Here is a 27,381-nt window from a genome sequence, read left to right on the forward strand (position 1 = left end):
GTCTACTCCAAGTATGACAGACATGGACTATTTAATCCCAGAGGCATATTTCCACAATGAAATAAAGGGTGACTGCTGAACCCAAGCTCAGGGAAGACAGGAATGACTACAGATCCTACTCATCTCTTTCAACATGTATAAAAAGTATTTAGTCTAATATCCACATACCTACGGTAGTCTAAATAAGTACATTTTTAGCCAGGCAGACACACACACACACACACGTTCACGGTTGCTGATATGGGGAGGAAGTCTGAGTTGTTACACAGACAGAATGTTTAATCACAATTAGTCCTAGCCACAGTTCATAACCTTAACTTTGGTTAAGATCCCAAAACATACAGTGAAATTCTGATATATATATATATACTGTATATATATATATATATATATATATATATATATATATATATATATTGCTAAATTAAGCCCTGACCTAGAAAAATATAAGGAGGCATGAGAAGTCCTTGCAGCTGGAGAAGCTGAAGAGGTGGAACAATGGGTTCACTGACTGCCATTGTGTCCGAACACAGCAAAGTACAATTTGCCGAAAGAACACTTTGTCTTCAAACCAGGATCCCAAACCACATCTTGATATTGGTTTAATTGCCCATAACTGCAAACCATGGTCTTCTGATAGCTTGAAAAGAGACAGAGTGGGGTGGGGGGGGGTGAGGTCAAGTGGAAGTGTGCTGCTAACCCAAGGTTTGCTGCTATACTCCATGCTGTACGCTCATGCCATCCAACTGAATGAACTCTTTGTCCTAACAACTTCAAGCTATGGTTTTACATTATTCTTTTCTTAATTAATCCTTACATACAATTTAGATATTCAGATGGCATCATTAATAATATTTAAGTAGTACAACAACAACAACAACAACAACAACAACAACAACAACAACAACAACAATTTATTATTTATATCCCGCCCATCTGGCTGGGTTTCCCCAGCCACTCTGGGCGGCTTCCAACCGAATATTAAAACAGTACAGCATTAAACACTGTATTTCCCTAAACAGGGCCGCCTTCAGTTGTCTTCTAAAAGTAAAATAGTTACTTATTGCCTTGACATCTGCTGGGAGGGTGTTCCACAGGACGGGTGCCACTACTGAGAAGGCCCTCTTTCTGGTTCCCTGTAACCTCACTTCTCGCAATGAGGGAACCGCCAGAAGGCCCTCCCTGTAGTGCTGGACCTCAGTGTCCGGGCTGAATGGTGGGGGTGGAGACGCTCCTTCAGGTATACAGGACCGAGGCCATTTAGGGCTTTAAAGGTCAGTACCAACACTTTGAATTGTGCTCGGAAACGTACTGGGAGCCAGTGTAGATCTCTCAGGACCGGTGTCATGTGGTCCCGGCGGCCACTCCCAGTCACTAGTCTAGCTGCCACATTCTGGATTAATTGCAGTTTCCGGGTCACCTTCAAAGGTAGCCCCACGTAGAGCGCATTGCAGTAGTCCAAGCGGGAGATAACCAGAGCATGCACCACTCTGGCGAGACAGTCCGCGGGCAGGTAGGGTCTCAGCCTTAAACCAAGGTTAAGCATTATATCTGCATCCTAAACTACTATTACAGACTCTTAGGCTGGGGTATTGTTTAGGGGATTTTGTTGGACAGAGGGTTGCCGCTGTTATCAATATTAATTTTTTAAAATATTTATTTTAGATCTTATTATGGGAAAATTGTTTTATTTGGTCATGTGCTTCTGATGTTTTACTTATTGCTTGTGACTACTTTTGTCACGTTTGTAATTATGTAATTTTCTCACGATGTAAGTCGTCTTGAGCGTGGTTTGAACTATGGAAAAGTGGCATACAAATAGGGAGGTAGGCATGTAACTGTATCAGCCATATAAATTACAATAGCTTAGGAGAGTTTAAAATGGTGCCAAAATGTTTGCCTGCAAGGCGGCTCTACATCCAGGATTGAAATGCACTTTCTTCACTATTTAAGACAATAGACCAGTCCGGTGGTGCTGAAAGTTTAAAAATGGTGGGGACAGAAAATGACTGCCTCCTCCCCTCACCCAAAAAGGAAACTGCCACAGGTGAGGGATTCTGATGCCTCCTGGCTCTGCTCTCAAAAAGCCCCTTGGTACTACCTTACCTACAGTGCATACATAATCAAATTACTTTACTGCTGCTGTGTTGTCCTTGGGTAACCCCTACCTTGCTGGGAATTCTACAGTGGGTAACTCTCATTTTGGAGGATATATTTCAAAAACATATATCATCCCAATAATGTAAATAATTTCTTTGAGGGGGCAGAGCAGAATCAACTATATTAGAGAAGATTTATCTTTTAAATTCATTGCTTCAGTTTGTTTGCTTTTATACTTTTCCCAGACTTTAAGATGAAGAGTCCGCTTTAATTATAAATTCAGAACTTTCTAGAGTTTAATTCTGCTTTTGAACTAAGCATTCCTTGTTCTCTTCTTCCTTTTTTGTTTTTAATTATAAAAATGTGTTCACTAATGTGTCCCGCTCTGCTTCTTTTGGAGCTCTGTTCCTTTAACTGTTAGCTTCTTACTGCGAATTTTCATGAGACATGATCACAAACTGGCCAAACACGAGAACAGTCTCAGTCCTCAGATAGCCTCAAATTCAGAGATAAAACCAATATTAAACAGTACAGGCATCTGTGACAAGAAGCCCAAAGAAGAATCAGCATCTCTGAGAACAGCAGAGATCCACCAATTTGTCCCTTGTCTACACCACAGCAAGTGCCAATTTTTATTAAGGAGAGTGACAAATCATTTTTTAATTATTTGTATTCTGACATCACAAAGATACAATACTGCTATTTAAAGATCCAAAGGGGCATGTGATACGTCACAGCATGCGCTGAAAGAAAAAGATGCTACCAAAGTGACATACAGTGGAACCTGTTTATGAACACCTCAGTTTACGAATTTTCGGTTTACGAATGCCACGGACCCATCTGGAACGGATTAATTCACTTTCCATTACTTTCTATTGGAAAGTTCGCTTCAGTTTATGAATGCTTCAGTTTATGAACAGACTTCCGGAACCAATTACACCCATGCTTCAGGTTAAGTACGCTTCAGGTTGGGTACTCTGCGGACCCGTCTAGAACGGATTAATCCACTTTCCATTACTTTCAATGGGAAAGTTCGCTTCAGTTTATGAACGCTTCAGTTTAAGTACTCCGCAGACCATCTGGAACAGATTAATCCACTTTCCATTACTTTCAATGGAAAAGTTCGCTTCAGTTTATGAACGCTTCAGATTATGAACAGACTTCCGGAACCAATTGTGTTCATAAACCGAGGTACCACTGTAGTATTTTTGTTTTTGAGGTTATGCCATTTGATAGTATAGCAACTAGAACAGGAACAGAATCGCAACAGTAACATATAGAAATGTGTCTGTCTCAATGTCCCATCTGCAGACTGTTCACAATACAGTCATACCTCGGTTTAAGTATGCTTCGGTTTGAGTACTTTCAGTTTAAGTACTTCAGGGACCCGTCTGGAATGGATTAATCCACTTTCCATTACTTTCAATGGGAAAGTTCGCTTCAGGTTAAGTACGCTTCAGTTTAAATACTCCGTGGACCGTCTGGAAAGGATTAATCCATTTTCCATTACTTTCAATGGGAAAGTTCGCTTCAGGTTAAGTACGCTTCAGGTTAAGTACAGACTTCCAGAACCAATTGTGTACTTAAACCGAGGTACCACTGTATTGTCCTCAAATGCTGATTAACCTTCTAATTACTGCAAATGTGCAGAAAAAGCATAGTGACTACCACTGATCTTAATCCGGGGCATGAAAACTAACGATAGGGCAACTCCATCTCATGCTGCAACTTATACTTATCAATATGGCTACATTTCCATAGCAGAATGCAGCATACATACTAGCTTTCACTCTGCCAGCCTTGAGCTGCTTCTGAATTCATTGTTGCATGTGGATGTGCTAAGGTGACTAGCAGCCCACTTCACAAACTTCTTCAAAGAAGAAATGCTGTCTTTTCACCAATATATTCAACCATCCATGCCATTTTTTATTTTTTATTTTTTATGTTTTGCAACACATCACACACACGTCTGCATTTGTCAGCTATGTGCAAGCTCTTCTATCAGGGGCATGTTTGGTTTCTGTGTCGATGGAAAACTTTCCTTTCAAAAAGTCAACGACAAAAGCAGAGGATTTAGCCCTCCAACGGTCACTGTAGTACATCTTTGCAAAGCAAGATTTCCTTTTAATTTGTAAAAAAACAAAACAAAAAAAAACCCTCTCATCCATTAAGTATATCACAGGAAACATATGGAGCTATGGCATATGGTAACATTGCTTGAAATGTCTGCTAAATTAATTAAAAGTATACTTTAAAAACTAATTCGCACACACATAAATTCGACGTTGCAGATTTTCACACACAGAAAGTCATGCTTCTGTTCTCCCCTGCAGCCCCTCAACACACACCAAATCTGTTCCATATGGTTCCCCCAAACCAGGTTTGGGGGTGCATGTGTGAGCTGCAGAGGAAGAATCCTGTTGAGTGACTGTAAGTCTGCTCTATTCACCTACAGACACTGTATTCACCTACACACACAAAAAAAAACCCCACTTTCCTTCAGCCTTTTACATACCATTACAATACTACAAAGATATATTTCAGGTATTAAGTTGAGAGTCAACACCTCTTTTACAACTTTTTTGTGGGTTTTTAAATTATGTACATGACTGCACCTTATAGCAGCACATACAGATCACAAGCTTGTGTTTTACAAACAAGTAGCATAATCTGTTTTTACCTTTTGCAGTGTTCTACAAACGTTAACATAATGTTGAAGTGAAATTGAACACCATTAAGTAGCCAGCTGTAGTAGTAAGACTCACTCGTTCTGCACAGGAAACATAAATGGAGTGAGTTTTGTTTGTGTATACAGTTGCATTTTTTTTTTAAAAAAAAATTCTTTTCAGTCAGATATTTAAATGACATTTTCCGGTGATTGCTCCTCCCAAAGCGATTCCTGTCTTTCTATCCCTTGACATCCCTTCCATCAGGTTTTTGTTTGTTTGGTCAGCTGAGTTCTGCAGAATTTTATTCCGGACATGTTTCAAGGTAAACTTTTCCTCAAGAAACTATTAAGCAAGTCTATTGAATCTGCTCAGCCTCTCAGTAATGCTGCTTAGACCAAAATAGTCCTTTTCTCTCAGTCAGCATTTCTGGCTGAGTAGGTCTACTGCCTCAGTTTCAGACTGAAATAAATGAAGGCTTTTTGGCACTAAAGTTGAGAGGGTGAGGATATTATTGTGCCTTAATTCACTGTGTTACTTTAAGAATTTACTTTGCCACATGCTGGGAGTAAAAGACCTCCTCCCCGGTCCCCGGAATATATTTTAACTTACTTGATGAACTTATATCACATTTTCCAATCAGAGCGGCTGACAGGGGGAGAGGGAATGTACAACATACAGAATTGAAAACATTGGGTTTTTTAAAATTATTATATACATGCTTATAAAGCATTTTTAACAGACAAAAATACAAAGAACAAACCAAACATAAAATGCAGAGGAAACAACATTGACTAAACAATAACACAGTACAGTACACCAGTACCAGACAAATAAATCCAAAGAGCAAAGAAATACACATAAATAAGTTGGTAAATGTGCCAGAATGACATTATTGGAAAATATCTTACTATTATCTTGTTCCCTAGCTAGAGTGATTGCAAAACTATTTTTGTTAAAGCAGCAAATCACCATCATTGAGCCCATAGATAATAAAACACATAGATTAAAACATCAGACTATTAAAAAAATTGAACAAAATTCAAAGGCCTCCTGTAATAAAAACCAATTTAACCTGGCATCTGAAACTGAACAGGGACAATGACTGCCTGATTTTTAATGGGAGGGAGTTGATTAATCCCTCTTGTTGTTTAAATATACCATAAATTTCACTTTTTAATTGATAATAATGTAAATTATAAACATAGTGTACAATGAAGGCTAAAAACAGATTTTCAGAAATAAAAAGGAAAAGGGGAAATGCAAAATAATTGAGGTTTTATGTAGCACATAAAGTATTCAAACTTCTGCACAAGCATTGTTTCAAACTTCTTTTTAAAGGAATTGTTGTCATACCTTGGAACTCAAGCTTACGGCCCAGTCCCTTGGATGCCTACTCTGAAATAAGTGCTACTGTGTTCTGTTGGGCTTACTCCAAGTGTATAGCGTTCTCTCTCTCTCTCTCTCTCTCGCTCTCGCTCTTGCTCTCTCTCTATATATATATGTTCAATTCGCTAATGTTATAATAGTGCTATAGAGTTTCAACCTTAACTTTTATCTTTTGGGCTAGTGTCTTACTGAATAATCTGGCAAAACCATAAACTATTCAGCAGAGGAAGGAGTGTTGATAATTACCCCAACAACCCCATGAAACATCTGATGACAGCATACATTTTACCACATAATTATATACTATTGCACAACATATGCCCATCTGTACTCATTAGTATCATTTCTCCAACAAATTTCTGTAGAAAGACAGTTGCCAGTGCCAGTTCATACATATGTAAACTCTTTGACTTGTATCCTAAATTTTCTTCTGTGAACAGGTGCATCCGTTCACAAAGCCAAAAGTTAGGATCCACATCTTTCTCTAAAAAAGATAAAGAGAGGAAGCCCTTTTTCATAACACATACAACTTTGAACATGACACAGTTATCTCTTGGGCTTGGGAAATATGGTACCCATTGCTTTTTTTATATATAAAAAAAGTACCCTTCATTTATACCATATACTTTCCTAAATTCATATTAGGGCAATACCTCTATTAGGACAACCAACGTATCACAAAATAAATGTACAGTGGTACCTCGGGTTGCAGACCCGATCCTTTCCGGGGTACCATTTGCACCCCAAAAAGCAACCTGAGTGGCGCTTTTGCGCATGCGCGAAAGCACAATAGAACGCTTCTGCGCATGCGTGCGCGGCAAAACCCGGAAGTAAACACTTTCAGGTCCGCCGCATTCGTAACCTGGAAAAACGCAACCCGCAGCGGTCGCAACATGAGGTATGACTGTACAAACATTTGGGTCCTCCCATTTTGATTGTGCTAATAAAGACACTGCCCTGGTATTACTTTATTTCCTTCAGGGCAAACACCTTGAAAAATTTCCTAGCAAGCAGTGCAATATCTTCAACATTATTCCTTGTATCCTTGGGGGTTTTCTTAAGCAGCTTCCAAACTTTTTTCCTTCATACACCCTTTGGTGCCAGAGATCACAGAAGAAAATCTGATAAAGAACAAACTGGAAGCTTTGTCTGTATTGTAGAAGACCATTCAGATTCTGCCATGCTAGCTCAGTGACACAAGGTCACTCAAAGACTGGGATCACCATTGCAGTGGAGGTGAAAACTGTCCATGGCATAAAATGTAAAGGTAAGCAGTTTTCATAAGATTTCTATTCCCGGCTCCGATTTGTCAGAAATAGTAATCAAATCTGAGTTTCCAGAAGCACACAGCTTTAAGTGGAGCATCTCATCAAATGTAACTAAATGCACTGAGGCTATGAGATTGCAGGAAAAATAATTCTTAAGATTGCAAGAGTAGGTGTGAGACATGGAATAAGGGTGGGCTGGGGAAGAGAGAAGAGGGAAAAATGGAATCTGTCTGAAGCATAAGGAAGCAATGGGATCATTACTAAGAGCCAAAACGTAGGGATGGATAGGACTGGCTCTGCAGAAATCAAGTTAGGTTAGTAGTATATTAAAAAATAAATACAATTTGCCAAGACAATGCAAGACCACTTGTGTTACTATTTTTACCCACCAGATCCTCTATAAAGACGTATGATAGCTGAATTCCTATTTCTCAGTGTTCAGATTATAGGACTTTTTACTTCATAGAATCCTATAGCCTTCACTAGCAATCCAGAAATTCAACTTGCAACATATAATGTACGGTACACAACCCATTAGACTTGATGGCCAGGCATTACTGCTCTCAATTTTTTCTTTAAATCACAAGGCAGTTCTCATTTCTTTGTGACACTGGAAAATGAAAGCCAGTTTGAGATCAGTTTAAATTTCAAAGCAATGTGGCATAAAAGGAGAAGGAAGCTCAAATGCAGTCAGGTCCAAAGACTACATGTGGAAAAAAATTCTGCCTATAAGATCCTGAGTATGGAAACTGCCAATGATACTTTTCAGTAATTCATATTAAGTACAGTGGTACCTCGACATCCGAATGCCTCAACTTCCGAAGGTTTCGACTTACAAAGTGGACAACCCTGGAAGTCTTTTTGCCGCGTGCGTGTTCTGCGTGGTCCGTGCCTGCGCAGAAGCACAAAAGCTCTCTCTCAAAGCCTTTGTGAGTACAGGGAATGGCATGTATGAAACAGTCCTTGCTATATGGATTTATACAGGGCCTAACCAACCATAAATTTTAGATAATTAATACAGTGGTACCTCAGGTTAAGAACTTAATTGGTTTTGGAGGTCTGTTCTTAACTGTTCTTAACCTGAGGTACCACTTTAGCTAATGGGGCCTCCCACTGCTGCCATGCCTCTGCCACACGATTTCTGTTCTCATCCTGAAGCAAAGTTCTTAATCCGAGGTACTATTTCTGGGCTAGCGGAGTCTTCAACCTGAAGTGCCTGTAACCTGAAGCGTCTGTAACCCGAGGTACCACTGTAATTTTAATATTTATATTATAAATGAACTAATAAAGCTTAGATTTTATGTAGCATTTGGGGCTGCAAGCTTGAGAGTAAGTGAACTCAATGAGACTTGTGTCTGTGTTTATATCCATATTTTACTACATTTATATCTTGTTTTTCCCTGCCAGTCTCAAGGTGACACACATGGCTCACCTCCTCCCCATTTTATCATCAAAACAACATTATAAGGTAGGCTAAGCTGAGAGAAGGTGGCTGGCCTAAGGTCACCCAATGAGTTTCATGGCCAAGTGGAGATTTGAATAGTCCAACGTTCTAACCACTATACTACATATAATCTATAACATGTAGAACTCTGCTGTTAGTGTTGCCAATGCACTTCACATTATCTCCATAGCTATTGAGCAACCCTATAAAGATAACATACGATCATGAGTTGCGTGGGCTGTGGTTAAGAGAACAGTGGCGTGCGTTCATCTTTCATTCATCTTCACCCTCCTCCATAATTAAGTTTTTTTAAAAAACTGTACTTTTTCATGTATAAGACTAGGCTTTGTTTTACTTTAAAATACATTAAGGTTAAAAATCTGGGGGCATCTTATACACAGATAGCGTATATGCCCATTTTCTGAATTTGGGGTCCCCAAAAGTAGGGGGTGTCTTATACATGGGGGCGTCTTATACATGGGAAAAATAGGGTACCTCTGAAAAGCATCTCTGGTGAGGATCCTCCCTTAATCTAACCGCCCCTCTCTATTTTTGCTGCTAAATTCATGCAGAATTTAAATGGCAAGCACACATAGGACTTTTCACAGATGCAGGGCACGAATTGTTGACTGTCAGCCATGTCCCACTGTGCCTGCATCCTGCTGCTGTTCACAGCTCTCGCCTCAGCTCTTTAAAATGTAACTGCACTAAGGCAGCTCAGGCTAAACCACATACTATCTCAGAAGAGCCTGACAGGGCCACCCCATATACATATTATGCTGCCACAGTGCCAGGAACACAACTGCCGTATCAAATGCATGCTCAGACCAGGAAGGGGAAGGGGAGGGGAAGTACGTGCACACACAAAGGTAGAAAAAAATTTAAAAGTGGGGGAAATGAATACACTGCTGCAGTCCAGCAGTCAGGGACTAGACCAGTCACAATGCCCACATGCCATCGGACCTGAAGTCAGGTTGAACAGGCCAATTCCCAGACATCACCATGCCCCACCCCAAGATGCAAAAAAACACAGAGCTTTCTTTTTATGTTTCGCTGGTTGAAGCTACAACAGCAAGGACCGCCTGGCCTAAAAAAAAAAAAACCAATAACTTTTGTCTGTTCCCCAGCTCCTCCTTGTGTTTCCTGAGCTTGCTATGGTTGCCAATAGTTCCTGTATTCCGAGCCAGGAACGAATTTGCCTGTAGACAATTTGCTCCATCTAGAGATTTTGCCTTCCCCATAACAAAACATCACAACTTTGGGCAGTTAAGGCATTGGATGGAATCCTAACCATCAAAGCTTTTGGGTGAAGCGGTGCATCACCCTATCCAAAACCAACAGCATATTCAGGGTACCCCATTAGAGGGGTCTCAGTGGAAATCTCTGTCCAAAAGCCAAGCATGTGGCAGACGGGCTGTAGAGCTTCCAGCAGCAGCTTTTGGATGGCCACTTCAGTAGATGGACAACTTGAGGAGGCCATAATCCTTGGCACGACGCTGAAAAAGTTTCAGCCCTCAGCCCTTTGGCCTGAGCCAAAATTCCACCTGCAATCAATAAAGCTACGGCCGTTTTTAATCCAGACTGTTGTCTGCTTCAGTTTATTATTACTTTAGTCACTTCCTCAGTGGAGGGTGGCACTGGGACTGGGACTGCAATGACCGATTTATGCATATCCAATTTATGCACGGCCGCTTATGCAAACACCGCAGTGACCTGCAGGTGGCTGGAAAAGGGGGTGAATAAGGGTACAGAACAAGGTGGGGGTGGGGGCGTAACAGGCGGAGCAGCTTTGTGTGTGCTCCGCCCTTGCACACCATGATGTGCAGCCACCACGCAAATCAGGGGTTGCCTATGTTAGGATCTCTTACTTTCGAGTAGGACCCTGACAGAGACACATGCCCGACTGGCATGTTCCCTCCCTCCTGGGCGATCGTTCTGAAGCTTCAAAAGCTTTCTTCAGCCCGAACATCACAGCGACTGATGCCAACTGACATCAGCACACTTACAGATCCACAGAGTTTGCGCAGTTGCGTAACAGAGCACAGCATTTGGCTGATCTACGTTTATTTACATATAAACACACATAGAGCACTGCAACATGGCTCCCTCTCTCTCTAGCATCAGGCAGCAAAGAGAATGAACAAAGGACAATAGTCCCACTTCGGGAAACACAGTAACACAAACATCCTGTCTTCGTCACTTCCCACTCTGTGGAATGTTAACATATACCATCATGTGATAAACAACAATCCCATGAATGCAAACACGGGGAATAAATCTTCAACAGCCTGTACTTTAAAATAGTACAATGTATCTTTCAGAAGAGTGGGGGAAATCCATTACCAATAAGTACACTGACATTTATAAACAGAAGCGTAAACACCAAAATTAATTGTGGCCATATATTTTCTCAAAAAGGAACATCAGAGAAAAACAGGTAGAATTTCTTTTACTGAACTTATTTATTTACAGACTATATTTTTTCTCACCATTTCGCAGAATTATCTATTGGACAGAATGGGAAGAGGATTAATTTCCACCTATTATCCTTGTCATTCCGAATTATTTAGTCCTCAGGCATGCTGCAAATTGGCTACATCTCCATTCTTCTCAGCTTAATTCAAAAGCTCACAACCTCTTTTGTCACTATTAAGGCAGATAACATGCTTTGAGCAGAGGACTGCTAAAAGTGATCCACCCCCTGGGCATTTTCCTATAGCCCCACGTTCCAGGATTTATAGTGTCAGGGCACTGGGCACAATACTGTCTTGCTCTTTTGACCAGAAGCAGCACACAATCCTTTGCAAAGCATTCAAGGATCCAAGCAAACTGACTGGAAACAGTTCCTTAGCCGGACAGGTTTCACCAACTTGCCCTTTCACCTAGCTTTCATTGAGGATACTTTGAGGACCTATACATGATCCAACTCTCTGGAAATGTCTCCTGCCATTCATACAGGCAAGTGGTTGCCACTTCATAGCACTGTTGTATAATGCAAACATATGTTTGTCAATATTGTCATATTTAAAGATAAACAACTATCTTCTCTTGGGGTAACCTTTCTATGCATGCAGAAGATGAGGAATTTGCAGTGAGGTGGGTGATAAACGTAGTGAAGGTCTCTAGTCAGGGTAGAGAGCCCCCATAATTGTCAAAAACCAATGCCCAAGAGGAAATTCCAAGTAGCAGGGAGGGTCAAGCAGATGCAGATGCCTGGTCAGGATTCATTGGCAGATTTGGGTCTGGAGTGCTCAAGGGATGAAATATGTTCACTGTGTTTAAGAATGTAAGAAGAGCTGTGCTAGGTAAGACCAGTGGCCCATCTAAGACATCAAACTTTTCTCACAGTGGCCAGCCAGGTAAACAGAACTTGAGCTCAGCAGCACTCTCCTCTCCTGCAGTTTCCAGCAAATGGTACTCAGAAGCAAAATGCTCTGATTGTAGAGGTAGAACACAGCCATTTGGTTCTTTAAAGCAAACCCCTGCAACAGAACGAGGGAATAGGGGAAGGGAGTACAAGCTCAGCCCTGAACTCATTTTGGGGGCACTGAAAACCAGGATTACATCTCTCAAGAATGCTGTGAATGTGGCACCAACCTCTCAAGACTCATCTCACCCACCAAATAAGGAACTCATGGCAGAAGAGAGAAGGAAGGAAATCTTGCCAACGCCTTGTCTAACCTTCCCACCCTACAAGTTGCTTGAAGGTTCTAAATTATGATATCATGAAGCTTATCTGCCTTAATTTGCAACACACACAAAAATCTGTACTCCAGTTGCTTGACTAACCAAAAGTTGGGTTGGCATTCACTTTCCTAAACCCCTTCTCTAGAGAACAGCTAATAAATGCATTCACAAGCAAAAATTTAGCAATATCTTCTTTTCTGAAAAATATGACTTTCCACCCCTTCTCCCCTCATTAAATTGAACTTCATTTGCACCTGCTAATTTCCATGCAGCACATCCTGTGCAACTAAGTAGTTAGTGAAAATTATATTTTTACAGTTTTTAAGCTAGCAAATGATAAGGTATAATTGAGAGGAATTATTTCAGCTTCCACAGTGGAAAATTCCTAGCATTAGATGCCAAATGAGGATTTAAAAAATAAAAAAGAGGTTTCAATATACAACCAAGGTAGCTTGCGATATGAGTCACAAACTGCTACAGCACAAGTTTCTGCTAAAGAAGCCGTCATTGTGGCACAAGCACCATGAAAAATACTATTCAACCCCTTGGCAATACCTTGTACAGGCAACAACCAATTTACACACATCCAATTTATGCAAAACCATTCACATGTGCATCGCAGCAACCTGGAAGTGACCAGAAAAGGGAGCAGAACACAGAACCGGGCAAAGCGGGCTTAAGCATGCTCTGCCATTGCCCGTGATGACATGGAACACAACACCCATGAAAATCGGGGATGACTTGTATCCAGCAGGAGAGAGGTGAGGTTATTCTCAGAAGGTTCTGCAATAGGGGCCAAGGGTTATCCATTCCCTTGGTGTTTCTCTTTCCTCCTCCACTCAAAGACCTTTGTGCAGGAGTTCTGCAATGCACTGAGAGTTTCCCTGGCAAAGAAGTATAAATGGCTACTACTGCCATCCTGTAAAGTGTGAAACCATCTCCCATCACTAGAATTAGGGGCACAAGGAGGGTCCCTCTCACCCCCTTCTGGAATACCAACACAATGTATGGCAATACTGTGATGAAATGCATAGTGAATTATTTGTCAGATCTCAGGATAAGCATGGGGGATCTGTACCTTGCTTTCATAATCCAATTAAAGTTATATTAAGAGAGTCTTGCTGCTGCCCCGGCAAAGAACTTGAGCACTTTTTTTTTTAATTAACGCTACTAAGTTGATAATTGGCTTTTGAGTTAATAGACGTGGTGTCACAGTTAACCAGCTGTAATATACAGCATGGCCAAACAATGGAACCAAAGTTTAAAATATTGTCTCCTAGGTCCAAAGCAGGGTTTTCATCCAATATGGACAACTGGTTCACAAAATGGAAAAGAAAAATGCAAGAAACACACTCTGGAAAGTTTGATAATTTGGATAAATGTGAGAGGAAGCCTCCCTCTCTGGTTTTTTTTTTTAACCGTTCATGCAAATTGTAAAAAGGAAATGTCACTTGCACAAATAGTGCAGTAAAACAGAACAGAACAGAACAAAGCCACAAAACAAAAAGGCATAGCGGCCAGGGTGTCACCCACAATGAACGACTGTTATGCTGCTTCTGCTCATTTCCATTTTTGTGCTGCTTATACAACAGCGGTGCTTGGGAGACTCATCTCTACAAGACAGCCTCAAATGTCCTGAAGCAGGGGTAGCCATTGTGATGTTTTCCACTTGTTGGATGGACTACAATTTCCATCTGGCCTGGTCATCATTGCCAATGATCGGGGATGATGGGAGTTGTGCTCCAAAACATCTGAAGAGCACCATGTTGGCTAAACCTGACCTAAAGATTACTTTCATGCCTTACGTGGAATAAAGCCCAAGTACTGTATCTCAGTCCATGTGAGTTCAGCTCTAGGTCTCAATGCTAAATTCTTCACGCTACCAAGTGATTTAAACAAAAGCCAAACAAAACAAAACAAATTTTACATTGTAGCCACCAAGTTGAAGCCACAAACAAATGCTTCTGCAGCTGTTAACAAGAAAAACATCCTCCTTAAATGACATCACATAGGTGGCTTCCATAGAACCACCAAGTATCAACAGGTACAAGCAGGCACTGGTATGAAAACTGCGTGCAGCGGTAGATGCAAAGAGACAAGGACATCTGAAATGCTCAACTCCATCCTTGTGCAGTTGTTGCAGGGTGAAAGTGACCTCTACCTATTGAGGTAAATTTGCAGGTTAGTGAAGAAGTACAGTAAAAACGGATCAGAACAGCCAAATGCTCAGTTGCCAGGGAATTGCCAAATTATGAAATGGAGCGACCTTTGGGTTTGCTGTTTTCATTTCTTGAACCATCAGGAGACTTTACAAAAAAAATATTAGTTGGCTTACGAAAGAACGCTATGGCAACCTCTTTCCCCTCACGTTAAAATATTATACACACCCATGTATCCCCCAGGAACCAAAGTGTCTTTGGAATGGAACTCAAAACTGCACTCATAGATGCCTTATATAATTTCTGCATGACAAAATGAGGGGGAAGCATCTCTTGGAAGAAACTGGGGTGGAGAAAGGAGGAGGAGGGTCTTCTTATAGTTCAGGTCACACAGTGAGGGTCTTGGTTGTTTGGCTACATACATTATCAGTTGCCACAGAGCTTAACTAGACTGTGTACACATCACACATTAAACCACAAATACCTCCCCTCAAAAAAAAAATCATGGGAACTGCAGCTTATAGAGCTACAATTCCAGAACACTTAACAAACTACAGTTCCCAAGATTCTTGGAGATGGGTTGTGTGCTTTAAATATATGGTGTGCACACAACCTTAGTGCCTATCCATGTTCTGTGCTTAGAACAGTGCCTGGCTCCATAGTTGTAAATAATTTTAGCATGTTGTTATTAATAATTGTTATAAATATTATTATAAATAGTGTTGTTATTGGGATAATGGGAGGTACTTTAAAATAAGCTCTCTCTCTGTGTGTGTGTGTGTGTGTGTGTGTGAGAGAGAGAGAGAGAGAGAGAGAGAGAGAGAGAATACAATACTTAAGAAAGACTGATTCCAAAAGCAATTATTCTTATTGAGAGTGCACTCACATAACCCTCCCTTTCCCTCTTACATAAACCAGCTATAAACTCTCCCAAGGGGTATGTTTGTCGTAATACGTTCATGCCTAATGACCCTACGGGGAGTTCTGTTTTAAAAATTATAGAGCAAGTGTTAAGAGCAACAAATGACTTTATTTCTTCTCTTTAGCCGTAACTAAAGAGACTTTAGACACATTATCCTGTAGTGGGTTTTTTTGGTCTGGAAATAAAAACAGCCCCACCCCCAAAAAACCATTTGTCTCTTGAATCTCAACATAAGCAATCAAATGTTCATCCATTCAAATCATTCCTGCTTCCAATCTCAAAAGTAGTTATAATATTCAGCCGTAAAACCTAATGATATAGTTCTATGAAAGAACAGCTGTACCGTTTCCTTTTCGCTCTGCTCATACATAGCCAGTGAAACTAGTACAGAATTCTGAAGTGTAAGAGCTCCAGCTGTACATTCCCCTACTTTAGGGATGGCACCAACTCCTGCCATACTACACTTCTGCCCACAACCACCTTGCTATAGAAGAATGTGAATATGTATCTCTAGGCCAGTGGTGGGAAACCTGTGGCTCTCATCCACAAACCACAGCTATCCACCTACCATTACCGAATGTGCCAGAACGAAATGAACAAGCAAATAAGGGTTTAGCAGAACTTCAAGGCCGGTCACTCAAGGCTTCCTGTAAACTTCACAACATAGCAGGTTAGTGGGTTATGGGGATCCCTTGGCGAAGAACGCACCTCATAATTCTAACGTCTTCACAGACTGGTATCAAATGCAGCTTCTTCTTTTTATTCAACAATGTGTATGTTGAACATAGTGTCCAGAAAATACAACCGATGCAGAAAGTAATTAACCCCATGCAATGGTAATAACTCTACCATCTAACCAATATTTATGCAAACATACAGCTATTCAAACCAAACTGTCTACCAAGGAAAAGAGCAAGAATGTTAATAACAACAGGAGCAGAGATAAAGGTAATTGTAACAATACGTCCTTAATTTTGCTTTCATTAAGTTTAGAGCTAACATATCATTCTTTTAACTAATTACACCTGTTACCATCAAGCAGTTAGAGCTGGCATTATCCATATATACTGGGCATGTCCTAAAATAAAGGAATTTGGATACAAGTACCAGATCGTATGAGCAGTTATAAACTCCCATCAGATATGTTGGGTATTCTTTTTTTGTTATATAAACATTGGCAATCCCCAAAGAAGACTGGGAAATGATCATTTGTCTCTTCACAGCCACTGGACAAGTTTTTAAAGGCTATCAACAATCCAGCATATCTTCTGCATAAGAACTTATGAAGAACACTATACAGTATATCACTAAAATTCATTTTTCGAACTGGCTGAAACATATTTTCACCACTGCTGATCCTGATCCAATGCATCCTCTAGGAACACAAGTAGGACCTGCTGGATCAGGCCAGTGGCTCACCTAGTCCAGCATCCTATTCGCACAGTGGTTAACCAGATGCCTAAAGAAAGACCACAAGAAGTGCTCTCTGCACTTGTGGTTTCCAGCAACTGCTATTGAGAAGCATGATTAACCAATTTTGTTAGACTAAGGTAAGGAAGACAAGGGTCGACAGGCTTTCTACAGCATTTCACCATGCTCAGCTCAGCTCAGCTTCCAGACCTATTCCCCCAAAACAAATCTACTTGAAAAGAAGCCACACATCATCCCAAGCTCATCAAAAGTGCAGTGTGTGCTACAAGTGATCAAAGAAGAAGAAGAAGAAGAAGAAGAAGAAGAAGAAGAAGAAGAAGAAGAAGAAGAAGAAGAAGAAGAAGAAGAAGAAGAAGAAGAGGATTTTTTCCTTACATCCCGCCTACAAACCATTTTGCAGAACTTCACAGATCCCCAATGGTCACTATTAATATCAGTCGTTTTTTTAGGGGAAATGTTGAATACACTCATTGGCAGCAAGCGTTGATAGTCAAACTTAGTTAAATCAAGTTACAGGTAGGTAGCCGTGTTGGTCTGGATCGAAGTAAAATAAAAAAATTCCTTCAGTAGCACCTTAAAGACCAACTAAGTTTTTATTTTGGTATGAGCTTTCGTGTGCATGCACACTTCTTCAGATACCAAAAGAAGTATCTGAAGAAGTATCTGAAGAAGTGTGCATGCACACGAAAGCTCATACCAAAATAAAAACTTAGTTGGTCTTTAAGGTGCTACTGAAGGAATTTTTTTATTTTAGTTAAATCAAGACATTCAAACTTGGGAGTTAAATAATGTAACAAATAGTTATCACATCACAACAGAAAAATCCATTACAGCTGTAGTCTTTAAAGGGAACAGGGAGGAAGGTTAAACTGGTTTTCACATACAAAAACTCTGCTCAGCTTTAATACTTTTAAAGAACATATTAAAACGGGGTTCTCTTTCAACCATTAGCTTAAAATGTACCTATTAACCTAGATAGCATCTTAAAAAGCAAAGACATCACCTTGCCAACAAAGGTCCGTATAGTTAAAGCTATGGTTTTCCCAGTAGTGATGTATGGAAGTGAGAGCTGGACCATAAAGAAGGCCGATCGCCGAAGAATTGGTGCTTTTGAATTATGGTGCTGGAGGAGACTCTTCAGAGTCCCATGCACTGCAAGAAGATCAAACCTATCCATTCTGAAGGAAATCAGCCCTGAGTGCTCTCTGGAAGGACAGATCCTGAAGCTGAGGCTCCAATACTTTGGCCACCTCATGAGAAGAGAAGACTCCCTGGAAAAGACCCAGATGTTGGGAAAGATGGAGGGCACTAGGAGAAGGACGCCAGAGGCTGAGATGGTTGGACAGTGTTCTCGAAGCTACGAACATGAGTTTGACCAAACTGTGGGAGGCAGTGGAAGATAGGAGTGCCTGGCGTGCTCTGGCCCATGGGGTCACGAAGAGTCGGACACGACTAAACGACTAAACAACAATTATCCTTTTATTTTTAAGTGCTGTTTCTGCTACATTGCATCACCAGCAAAGGGCTAATTAGGAGGTTTTATTTTAAAGATTTCTTGGGGAATCCCATCAAAGAAAACAGTAGTTTTCTCCCCTGACACTTTCCCAAAGAAATGGGGTAGGGCTGGGGGGTTATCTTATTTCTGACCCTCACTAAAGCACAGTAGCTGCAAACTGATTGGTTTGTTGTGCTGGATGGAGACATCAATCACAGCAGTGTGCTAGGACTAGCTCAATACAGAGTGCAGACCTGAAACTAGGTCTCAGCCAACTCTAAGGCAAGGGAGGGCGGGGGACCACGACACTACTTTCTCATAGCAGGAAGAAGGGGAGGCCACTAGCGTTTCCTGTTGTGCAGATGAAACAAGTAAAGACGTCATTGCTTTTACACTCCCTTAGGGTGTCAGCAAATTAAGGGCCAAAGTTCAACCATTTCCAATGTATTGGGAAAGGAGGGGGTGTTCTCTCATGTCTTTGTTATATAGAAGCATCTGCCAAAAGAGGCAGAGAGACTTTCTAAGCTTGCACGGCAAACAAAGAAGGAGATGCAGTTTGCCAGGCTCAATGGCAAAACCCTGTCTCTCTTGATAGAAACTATTTTTGCTCAGAACAGAGAAGGGCTTTTGTGTGGAGCGTTCATGACTTCCAGAGAAACCCAAAGCAAAGTTGCAGCTTGCTGTACCTGTGCTGAAGAACAGAAAATCCTATTTTTGGATGCTCAGCACAATCCAAGTTCCATTCTCAAGTCTTATCTACACAGTTAAAGGGGAAAGGAAGGGAGGAAAAAGAGACATTATGAGGCAATGTTACGATCAAAAGTGATGCCAATTTTGAATATCATCTCCTGTGTTTTTGAGGTATGAGGCAGGAAATGGAGGGACACACTTCTGTGTTTTCTGATGTAGAGAGACCTCCTCGCAAGCATTCAGACAATCACTGCCAACTGCTGTGAGTAGGAGCCAAAAAAATACTGTCCTGCCTTTGTATATAGCACTACCTTCTGTTGTACACATGAACATTTGGGAGATGGCAAGAATCAAGAATAGAGACAATTCTGAGTACTAACAAATTCTAACCTTGTTAAATGCCTCAAATTGAGTCATAGAATCATAGAGGTGGAAGGGACCCTGAGGATCATCTAGCCCAACCCCTGCAATGCAGGAATAAGCAGCTGTCCCTTATGGGGATCGAGCCTGCAACCTTGGCAAGGGCGTACCCACCATGCGGCAAGTTAGGGCAGCTGCCCTACTCTAGAAGCAGGGCTGGTGGGCAGAGGCGGAGCACAGCCCGGCGGAGCGCGAGTTCGCCGTTCCCGCCCGCCGCGCTGCGCCCTCCCTCCAGCTCCCCGTCGCGCCCTCTGGCAAGGCCAAGCGCGGCGGGGAACCAGAGAGCGCGGCGCGGCGGGCGGGAACGCTGAACTCGCGCTCCGCTGGGCTGGGCTCCGCCTCCGCCCACCAGCCCTGCTTCTAGGGAGGGGCACAGCCCGGCGGAGCGCGAGTTCGCTGTTCCCGCCCACTTTGTGGCCCCTCCCCTTCCGTGCCTTGGCCCCTCCCCTTGCCCCCCCCTGGTTTTGATCCTGGGTACACCCATGAACCTTGGCATCACACTTTAGCCAGCTATATGAGACAATTGGTTCATCTAGTTCAGCCCATCTAAACCTAGCGCCCTGAACATGATTTATTTTGTGTTATTAGTTTGTATTTTTATGTTGTGAACTGCCCTGTGATCTTTGGGTGAAGGGCAGTACAGTTGTACCTCGGATCCCAAACACCTTAAGAGTCGAACATTTTTGTTCCTGAACGCCACAAACCTGGAAGGGAGTGTTAGGGTTTGTGAACGTTCTTTGAAACCTGAACGTTCGACGTGGCTTCTGCAGCTTCCAATTGGCTGCAGGAGTTTCCTGCAGCCAATCAGAAGCCACACCTTGGTTTCTGAACACTTTGGAAGTCAAACAGACTTCCGGAACAGATTCTGTTCGACTTCCGAGGTACGAATGTTATTTTCATGAGTCTGGAGAAAGCAAGCAAACGTTTCAGGTTCAAAATACATGAGGAAGGACCATAGCTCACTGTCAGAGTACATGTTTTGCACCCAAAATTTATTTAGTATCTATGGTCCTTCCTCATGTATTTTGAACCTGAAACGTTTGCTTGCTTTCTCCAGACTCAGCATGAAAACAACTGGTAGCTTAGGTTTTCAAAAATGTGATAAGGGAATTTACTATAAAGCCGAAGGTAAAATGAAATTCCCAGCACAGCAATTAAGAAAAAAAAATCATGGGAGCCATTCACACACATGACAAAAAGTGAAAAAGTTCATTTAAGGACACTGGTGGATTGAGGTCAACATAAAGGGTGTCCTTCACAGACCCAATGGCAGATATATTTTAAATCAGGACAGCTGAAATACAAGTAATCTCACAGAGCAAATAGAAACAATCATGCAACGGTAAGGAAGGAAGAAAAACAGGAAAGAATATTATGTCTTTGCTGTTTTAAGGTGAACAGCAAACACAGCAATGGCAGCACTAGGTGTGGGCATGTTAAAACCCATTGCTGAAATGCTACACGTGTTAACAGCAAAACGTAATAAGAAGCTGTAGTACAAGTATCCACGTGCTGAAAGTTAATCTTTTGGTTAATTATCTCATGTTGATCTATGTCACTGGGAGAACTGTATTAAACCATCCCTGGCAAAGATCTGCTGTAGGAAAACACCATCTGCTTGTCACAGTAAAATACAAATCTTGAACCTTATAAAATAGTATTAAAACAACCAATACTAATATCATGGTGGTTTATGACCCACTGAAACCACAGTTCATACAATCCAGACTGAACAAATTAATTACCTTGGCTTATCCAGTGTTATATTTGAACTCTGGGGCTGGAAGGGGGCTCATCTAATCTAACCCACTTACGTGAAGCAGAAGACTCTATCTAAAGATAGGTACAAAGAGCAGTAACTGACTCTTTGTAGAGGAGGAGGAGAAGAAGAGTTTGGATTTGATATCCCACTTTATCACTACCCGAAGGAGTCTCAAAGCGGCTAACATTCTCCTTTCCCTTCCTCCCCCACAACAAACACTCTGTGAGGTGAGTGGGGCTGAGAGACTTCAAAGAAGTGTGACTAGCCCAAGATCACCCAGCAGCTGCCATGTGGAGGAGTGGAGACTCGAACCTGGTTCACCAGATTATGAGTCCACCACTCTTAACCACTACACCACACTGCCAGCACTTTTAAATATGCCCTGCCTGGATCCAGAAGAGTGTGACAACTACCAGTAGCACTCAGTCACTAATATCCCCTTATTTAGCAAGGTGGTGCAGTTCAAGAATGTTGGGACAAAAGAGATTTTCTTTACACATTTCAATCTGGCATCAAGCCCAGATTAAATCTGGCATCAAGCACTGATTTGAGACCTGATGGAGCATCTTTGTTGGGGGGGGGAACCCCCTGGAAGAATGACGCTGTTGTTTCTCTTTGACCTCTCAGTAACTTTTGATACTGTTGACCATGGGATGCACCTAAAGCAATTCTGTGGGTTGGGAGCATCAGGCACAGTGAATCTGCTCCAGCACTTTCAGTAGTAATAACATAAAAGTCATAAGACTGCTCAACCCTGTGCAAATTATCCAGTGGGGTCCTGCAGGGTTCAACCTGGTCGCCCATGGTTTTCAACATCTATACGAAGATCTCTCCACTGGGATAGATCCCTGGGGATTTGGAACTAGGTGTCACAAATACAAAAATACACTCAACTCTATTTCTCTGTATCCTACGAAACAGGTGAGGGAGAACAGGATCCGTACCACTGCCTGAAAGCAGTTATGTAGGACAACAAACTGAAAATATAGAGAGAAGCTCTCAAGTCCAGGAACTGGAGAGAAAGCCTATTCTAGATAGAATTGCATGCCTCTTGAAGAAACAGGTATGTAACTTGGTAGTACAGCTCAGTCTTGCCTTGTCGCGTAAAGCCCAGATGTCAAGTGGCAAGGAGCACCTATTTCAAGCAACAGCCATGGCTGCTCCAGTCTAGCCATAGCAGCTTCCACAATGGATTGCTGCAATGTGTTCTACATAAAGCTGCTCTTGAAGATGGGATTTTAAGTGGTAGAGCTAGCCAGAAACACATAACACCCATCCTGAAGGAACTGCACTAGTTGGTGATACGTGTCTGAGCCTAATAAAGTTGATATATGAAGCCCTAAGTGACTTGGCACCTAAATATCTGAAGGAATGCTTCCTCCCATATCAACCTGCCTGTACATTACAATCAGCAGGGAAGGCTCTTGTTGTGATTCTACCACGAGGGAATGTTAGGACATTGTTGGTGTTGGCCCCTTTCCTTCCAAGGTGCATCTGGCACAGACACTGTTGACTTTTCATTGGTGGCTAAAGATGTGCCTTGGTGCCCAGGCCTTTGGGGGGAAATAATAATATGCCAGACAGTTAGAGTTACTTTTCATTGCCTGCTTTTAACTATATTGTTATGGGGTTTTGCTGATGACTATTTGTAATGGTGAGTGTTTATGTTGTTAATGTCTTTCTGTTGATATTTTATTCTATTTCAATGCTATATGTACCCCACCCTGGGGACACCTGCTGAAGGGCAGGTATATAAATCCAATAAATAAATAAAGCTTGTATCAGTTCTCAGTGTAATGGAAGGTGATTCCATTATCCCTGCAGGACACTGTTTTCCACTGTGGAACTGATCCTGCAGTTAGGAACACATTCCCAATATTTATAATCTATGCTAGCTAATTAGTTATGCCTCAGTTCTTCATGGATAGGATTAAACCATCTGTTCTGACATCGATTTTAAACTATTTTCTTCACTGTTTTTTTTCTGTCTGCAGGCAAAGTGCATCCACTTATAGGGAAATGATGGCATCTGTGATGGGCAGACGTCCATGTCTGCCTAAAAGTGAGCTTGGGATTGGAGAAAAACACCCGGCAGAAAGGCAAGGGATGGGGCAGGCTTTGCTCCCCATACTCATTTCAATGTTGACCCCCTGCCCCACCCTGGGTCCTCAGCCCCTTCACTTCATGTGTGAAAATGGCAGACACTGGATAAAGCAGATATAGCTGACCCATCACATAAAGTTTGGCCCTAGGACAAGATGAGTATACCTGCTGCATATATAACGAATGGCCTGTTTCACATATCCCACATGCTTAACTCTGCTCTGTGATAATTAAGTGGAATATAAATAGAAGGCTATGTAATGAATTCCAAGAGACAATGCTTGGAGTGAGTGGGGAGAGGAAGTTTAAAGTGCATGCAAGACTGCAATGAAGCCTGAACCCAGGAGGCAATATAACTATTATCACAATTACACACAACCCACTTGTTCAATCTACCACATCAGTAGGAGGAAGTGAAACACTGGCCTTTAAAGCAGATATCTTCAGGCCTCTTAATCTCTGCCCTGAGCACCAAGGAGATGTGGTCCACTTGTTTTGGGGGTTGAAACTCTAGTTTCTTGCGTGCATACATTGCAAACGGGTTTTGAGCGAAGAGGGCACATGCAGCTGCTTTTGGAAGATCTCTGCTCAAACTCCTACAGAAGTCAAAACAAGTCCTTCTGTAAACTTCAACAGGGTTGAGATAGAGCTCTAAGGAACCAGCAGAATGTGGCTCACCACAGAAGCTTCTTTCCTCACCACACCCAGTCACCCTGAGCAAGGGTGCCTTGAGCCAGCAAGAAGGCTGTGGTGGTATTGTTATTCGCTTTCCTTCACTCTGCCTCTCTCAATACAAGTTCATGCAAGTGTTTACCTTCAGATGCAACTGAAGAACTTAGCATGAACAGTGAGGACTGCAGCAAATTGTACAGAGATGGTTCAACTGAATGAGGGGAGGGAAGAACTCACGTCCTTCATTGTTGCAATGGCATGTATTTTACTCTCACACATGGAAACAGATTAACAATGTACACACACAAGCCTTACGTAAACCTATATTCTGGTGTAAGAGAAAGGCAGGGTAGGACATACTTCAGAAGAGCTATGAACACTTCCAGTGAAAGTTTTAGAATTAAATCTCCAACTATAGCAGAGCAGATTTCAAAACAAAATCAAGAACTGTGGGCTAAAAAAAAAAAAAAAACCAGCAACCACAGACTTTCAAGCTTACAGTATTTCCTGAACATTTCATTCATGGAAACAATGAGAAAAACTCAGCAGGAAAAAAAATAAGGGGGAGGGGGAGAGTCAGCTTCATAGCTGCTGTCTCATAAATTCAACTATAACCTAGGCAACAATAATATTTACAATAAAATATATTTCACAAGGGAGCAAGCATTTTCACTGAAAATGACCAGATGATATCAATTAAAAGTAATAGAATGGTTACAGCAGGCCAAGCTACTGAGTATGTTTGGTGGGTTGATTTCTTTCCACTTGATTATTGCCCATAAAGAAACATTTTGAGTCTCACTCTCTCACTATTTATTTATTTTTATAATTTCCATCCTAACCATTTTTCTAAAAAGACAGAGGACAGCTAAAAAACAGTAATAACAACAGAACAAACATGATCAGTTAAAGACACAATATATACTCAAAAGATCAAGCAAACAATATCTAATACGTTAAACAAATTCCGGCAGCGCAAAAATAACACAGAACTAAGCCAGCAAAAATGGCATAACCAATTGTTGGGGGGGGGGTTAAGCGTGAGCAGGATAGTGATGAAGCCTGAAGGATTTTGGTCAGCATATTGTTCTACAGAAGAGGTGCCACAACTGAAAAGGCCCACGCCTAGTTGACACCAGCCTTGGCTCCTGAGGTCAAGGAATTTGGAGTAGGGCCCCAAATGATTACTGAAACACGCGAGGAGGAACATATGGGGTGGGAGAGTTCTTAAGATATCCAGTTCCCATGCTGCAACCCATGTTTGGTTTAATTAATTATCTCCTTGGTTTCCCAATCTTTAGTTCGGGATTGGTTGACTGGGAGGTACTGTGCCCGCCCTAAGCAACATAGTTTATGTGCTACTTTTTTCCACAAGGAGAAGGCAGGGGAAGGAAGGCACACATACCAAGACCTACACCAGATTAAGAGTTTCTCCACAAAACTTAATGAGATAACAGACCCCAGAGCAGTGGTTCCCAACCTTTTTTGCCATGTCCCACCTAAGCATCTCTAAAATTCTGCTGCCTCCCCAACCTGTGACATATCATTCTTATTATTCAAAAAGTGAACTCCTATTCACGTGGAGGAAGCCTAAAAGGCCATTCACTGTTAATAACTCATTCTCAAATTGCCCCCCTGTGGGGCGTGTTCCCCACATTGGGAACCACGACCCTAGAGTCTCATGGATTGACTTGTGCTTACAAGAGTTCAGACTGATTTTCAGAGAACTGAAGAAAACAGAACCAAATCCAGTTAATGCATATTCTAGCCTGCAATAATTTTCTAAACTTCTTCTGTATACCAGGATAGAAATACTGTTTTGCATTCTTTTACAGGCCTCAGAAGAATTTGCATCTCCTTTCCATTAACTGGAAGAGAAAAACAGAGGCATCCAAGTCTTTGATGCTCAGTATGAAAAAGAAAGGTGGGAAGAGAACCTAAAGCTGGATTAGCAAGTGCATAAACATGGAATATCCTGGAAAATGCCAGCTACAGCCTTTAGAAAGGGCTTACACAGTCAGTTGTACACGCCCCCCCCCCAAAAAAAAGTAAATTAGATGGAATCAGGCATAAGGATGACTTGAGATAATTGTACCCAAATAAACAATATCTACATGGAAATCAAAACTTGTAGATTATCACGGCATTCTTAATGGGAAATCAAAAGGATTTAATATATACTATATATATATATATATATATATATATATATATATATATATATATATATATAACTTTCAACATAATATGCCATCTGCTCCATTAAAAACACCATTAGAGAAACCACAGAGGATACAGCTATGAAACGTCACTGCAAAAGAGCCAAAATTGGGTACAGTACAGCCCTGGAAGCTAGCACAATTATATACCTGCAATTATAGAATGTGGCCAGAATCAACATAAAGCTCTAGTAAGAACCCACAGCTTTCTCAGCACACAGAAATGAAACAGATATTGCCACTTCATTGTATACCCATTCTTGAAACCAATTTGTTAAAGGTTAATATGGTACTACCAGGATAAATGCCACAGTACTGTTTCAATAACTTATGATGACTTTTCTGTATCAAGTTACACATTACAGGTACTTCTAGAATTTCATATAACCTTCTATAGGTATATAAAAATGTTCCCACTGCGTGCACGGACATAACACCCTTCCTCTGTAACCGCTGAACCAAATTGCATCAAATTAGGACAAAGCGTACCTTGCCCACCAGGGAGGGATCTGGCATAATTTTTTTCCAAAAAAGCACACCTTTCATACCTAAAATTAAACACAAAACACAAAAACGTGGGGCCCAAATTACACATCACCAGCAGAAGCTCTGAAGACTCCAGCAGCATATTACATCAAAACACTAACCAAGTTATGCAACCATTACCATTCAAAACACAAATGACACAAATGACATCAATACACCCCCCCAAAAAAGAAAACCCACAGCAATGCGTGGCTGCGTCAGCTAGTTACTTATAAATTTGGTTGGAAGCTTGTGGTGGCTGGAGGAGGATATAATTTTTTTTCTTTAAAAAAAAAACCTGCTCCAAATAAGCAACTTCTCTTTTATACTCATGTGTGTGTGTGTGTGTGTGTGTGTGTGTGTGTGTGTGTGTTTAAAAGATCCTATATGTTGTTTTATATAGATAGTTACTGATGTACAAATGTATCA

General features: G+C 41.4%; 1 protein-coding gene across 3 annotated transcripts in view; it reads right to left on the reverse strand.

Annotated features, from left to right (window-relative positions):
• Positions 1-27,381, reverse strand: part of HIVEP2 (HIVEP zinc finger 2) — a 152,257-nt gene that overhangs the window by 109,177 nt on the left and 15,699 nt on the right. Inside the window, exon 1 of one of the 3 annotated variants that reach the window (XM_035108848.3) lies at positions 4,781-4,852. The exons of the other annotated variants lie outside the window; for them this stretch is intronic. The gene's annotated coding sequence lies outside the window, so the exon portion shown is untranslated. Of the gene's footprint in view, positions 1-4,780; positions 4,853-27,381 lie in introns of those variants that run through there. 3 annotated transcript variants of the gene reach the window in all.

The sequence above is a fragment of the Zootoca vivipara genome, chromosome 3 (genome assembly GCF_965207765.1).
Source record: "Zootoca vivipara chromosome 3, rZooViv2.hap1.1, whole genome shotgun sequence".
Taxonomy (NCBI): Eukaryota; Metazoa; Chordata; class Lepidosauria; order Squamata; family Lacertidae; genus Zootoca; species Zootoca vivipara.